Genomic DNA, 4,548 nt, shown 5'->3' with positions numbered 1-4,548 from the left:
CGCATACTTTGAATAAAATATTTGTTATCATTCTCTTGAAATAAATGTGTTTTTTTCTTGAAAAAATACCGGTTTCATATGTATACACCTGGTACGTGATGAAAATGTATTCGTTAAAGCCAAAAGAGCTTTAACAAAGGAGAGTTCAAAATCACAAAATTACAGTTGTCGGTCCGTTCACCTTTGATTTTAAAAGGTCTGTGTCCGAATGCGGAAGAAATGCGGAACAAATGCAATGACTAAGTGCGGAGTGCGATTGCCATCAATCGCGTGCCGTAGGTGCGCTCAAACTCTCTTTTAACGAAAGAGAAGCCACAATTACAAATTTACAGTGGTGGATGTTTTGAGTCTTAATTTAAAAATGTTTATGCAAGAATGTGCGAAAATATAAAGACCGAGCGCGTAGCGCGAGGTAAATACATAATCGAGCGCGAAGCGCGATATAAATGTACAACCGAGCGCGAAACGTGAGAACCAACAGTTGCGCGCCCTAGGAGATGAGAATGTGCCCGCGTAGCGAGCAGATTTTTTATGTTTAAATCCACACTGGAACAGAGGTCTCTCAAATTCACATTCTATGCGCATTTGAAATTTTTTCTTTTACAATTTTGTATGTTTTTATTATGTTTTTATATTACAATTTTGTATGTTTTCTTTTCTTTTACAATTTTGTATGTCAGATCTTGAATTTTTCTTAATTTCATTATGCATATTAATGTTATATTTATCTAAACCTTGAAGTAAAAAGCATGATAAATGTAATTCTGTAGAAAATTCAGATCAAATTCAGATAGAAGAATTTCATTTTACCTTCATCGCGAAATACCTTAAAAATGCATTTTCTACGTTTCATTAATATTTAAAAAATATGGAAAGTACATTGTTGGATGAATTCACATTTTCATAATGAGAATAATAACTGGCAAATTCTAAACAATTGTATGTTGATTAAAAAAATTCCATTCGTTTATATTCAATTTATCGGAAAGTTCTTCCCTTGAAAAGAACAACTTCTGTAAATCATAATAAACGTGTTAAGAAAATTCGATAAGAACAGAAATAAATATTGAAGTTCACCCCCATCATGGAATACTCATCCCCAGTAATCTACCGAGTGTCCTAGACTCCTAGCTAGAGCACTGGTCGGCAAATTTTTTGCTTAATTTCCAGGTATGGTCAGGCTCCACCCGACTTAATATTTGCTACTACTTTTCGGTCCATTCATGTGCCTTAGTGTGAGTGAGCTTACTCCAGCAAGGGTCTTTTGTCCACAGGAATGTCAAAGTAAGGAAATTTTAAAACTTTTAATTTTTCAACTAGCGATTTGAAAATAGCATTATCAGCATCTACGACTTTTTCCGTTTCCAATGATATATTACTTGTCTAGAAAAGTTAAATATTTAAAGTAGTATAATATCACTCAATTTAATATACTCAATTTAATACTAAATACTTCTCAAATTGACAACTTTTCTAGGCAAGTAATATATCATTGGAATCGGAAACATTCGCAGATGCTGATAATGCTATTTTCAAATCGCTAGTTACGAAATTAAAACTTTTAAAATTTCCTTACTTTGACATGCCTGTGGACAAAAGACACTTGCTGGAGTAAGTTCACTCACACTAAGGTACATAAATAGACCGGAAAGTAGTAGGAAAAATTAAGTCGAGTGGAACCTGACCATATCTAAAAATTGAGCAAAAGTTTGCCGACCACTGTCCTAGAGACTTCCCGCCTATATTTCGACTTTTTACAACCTCAGGCCTGACTGTTTTAAAGGAAAGTTTCCCGAACGATGAATGGGCTAGCTGCACTACACATTAGACTTTAGAGCCCCAAATATTTTCTACGCTACAGGCGTAAACTTGTCAAATCCTACAAGGGGTCGTCCCACCGTACTCCAGATGCGCTAGCGACTATTTACTTTCAAAATACCGATGTTTTTTACGCCATTGGCATATTACAAATTTAGGATGGTTAATATTTCTAAATGAAGCTTTACATTCTTGATGTAATAATTACCATATGATTTGATTAAAAATGGTTAAAGATCTAGCACGTCAAAGTATGTCCATTCAAAAATGTGCACTAACTTATTTAAGTGCAATTGATTTTGACTTAAATTGACATTATTAAAAGCTGACATTATTAAAACTTAAAATGACATTATTAAAAGAACGGTTAAATGCCATAGAAATCGGAACAATTTCACAGGTTTCGCAAAGACTTCGTATAGATTTAAAAGATTTGATGAAGTCTTTTATTATTCGACAATTAAGATTTCAAAGATTTCTGGTCGATTTAAAAGACTGCATAGACTTCAATTATTTTAAAAAGATTTCATGAAGGTTTTCTTAATTTAAGAAATATCACCGAATATTTCAAAAGTATTTCAAATAATTTGCAAAGACTTTTAAACAATTCACAAAAATTTCAATGATTTCCCAAAGTTTTCAAAGATTTCAAAGATTTCGCCGAGATTTCAGATAGATTTGAAAGATTTCAGATACCTTTCAAATATTTCACAATGATTTTTAGAGAATTTACCAGTATTTAATAAAGAATTAAATGATTTCCCAAAGAGTTCAAATATTTCAGAAAGATTTGAGATAGATTTCAAGGATTGAACCAAAGACTTCAATAATTGCCTAATGATTTTGCAAAGATTTTGAGAGAATGCACTAAGATTTTAGAAACATTTCACAAAATTTCCAATGATTTCCCAATGACTTTAAAGATTTCACAAAGCTTACAAATATTTCACGAAGATTTAAAATAGATTTCAAAGATGGAACAAATTAGTCCAATGACGTCCTAATGATTTTACAAATATTTCAAACATTTTGGAAAGATTTAGGATATGTTTAGAAGATTTCACAGATATTTCCATTATTTTACAAAGACTTCTATTATTTCACAAAGTTTTCAAAATTCTCAAAAATTTTAAACATTTTGAATAGATTTAAAAAAGTTATTTCGCGAAAATTTCACGAAGAATTTACAAAGGTTGCAACAATATCTCAAAGATTTTATGAAGAATTTACAAAAATTTCAAATATTTCAAATATTTCGCAAAGTTTTCGGATAAATATAAAAGAATTCGGAAAGGCTTCTATTATTCCACATACATTCCAGATAAATTTCAAAGATTAAACAAAGCAAAAAAGAATTGAAAGGTTTTTGTATCCTACGATCGGGTGAGTTTAAGCAAAGACATTATTATCTTTGGTTTAAGCATTTTATTTACGAGTAGGAAAATCAAGACTTTGGCCCTCCCTGGTCGATTTCTATGGGAGGCATTGGCCCCTGTGTCATGCTACCTAACTTGGGCGCGGGGATTGATCATAAGTTACAAGGGGGAGTGGACCATGTTGGTTTGCAAAAGCAATAGAGGTTTAGCAATCCAAAATCTAGGTAGAACAGCCCGCTCGTTATTTAGATCCGGCAACGACATGCCTATTCTGCCGTGATTTGGAAAATTACCGTTAACTGCAAATAGGATAAAGTCACCTGAAGCAATTAACGGTAGGCGGCTCAAGGGCCTTATCCAAAATGCAGTTAACGGTGTTCTTCCAAATCAAGGCAGTATTTCTCTCCTATTCGTATGAACATATCAAATACTAAGAGTTTAAAATTTTTTTACGATATTGACTAAGTTCTAATTGAATTTGCTTGAAATTTAAGAAAAATACATATATTAAAAGATTTTTGTATCAGAATCTCTAAAAAAATGACCAACTTCAATTTTTAAAATTAGACTAATTCAGAGTGATAAAAATTAAATAATGTAATTGAAAAATAATTTTTAATTCGAAGCTATAACAATTTTAAAATTAAAAATTGGTGAAAGTTAAAGCTTTATTATCTAATGAAAATTATGTAAAATATTAATAATATTGATATTGAATAGCTTCTAATATATAGAATCTATTGAATTGAAGATCATACTCTAATTATTATTATATAAACTCCTTATCTTTAAAAACACAATAAAAAATTTAAATTTAAATAACATGGATCAAAATAATTAGGTATAATTATTAATAGTATTAATTATAAATTAATTAATAATTATATTATTATAAGAACTGTAGATAATAAATAAAAAATTATCTTTATTATGATAACATTTTCTAGTTGAGAAAATCATTAAAGCCAAAGCTTAGTTAAATAATTAATTTTAAAGGAGTAGATTTGATACATTTTTCTTAATTTATTATTTTATTATGTATTATTGTTACCAACTCCGATTATCTCTACAGACTTTATCAAATTGTACTCTGTTTTACCAAGTGAGTAGCAGGTAAGCCACCTTTCATTTTAGTTCCCGAAAAATAACAATAAGGCAAACAGGGCGCGCTGGGTAAGTCGGTCGAAATCAAATACACGGCATAAGCAATCTCCCACCTCATCTCTGGTATTATTATGATTAACCGTAGTTTTTTAATCTACGAGGGTGGATTGATAAGTTTCCGGCCTGACCAAGAGATGGCGCCACTAGGCCTACCTTGAGGTGGCGTTCTATAGTACCATCCTTAGATAGC

The sequence above is a fragment of the Belonocnema kinseyi genome, chromosome 9, assembly GCF_010883055.1.
Source record: "Belonocnema kinseyi isolate 2016_QV_RU_SX_M_011 chromosome 9, B_treatae_v1, whole genome shotgun sequence".
NCBI lineage: Eukaryota > Metazoa > Arthropoda > Insecta > Hymenoptera > Cynipidae > Belonocnema > Belonocnema kinseyi.
This window is presented reverse-complemented; position numbering follows the sequence as displayed.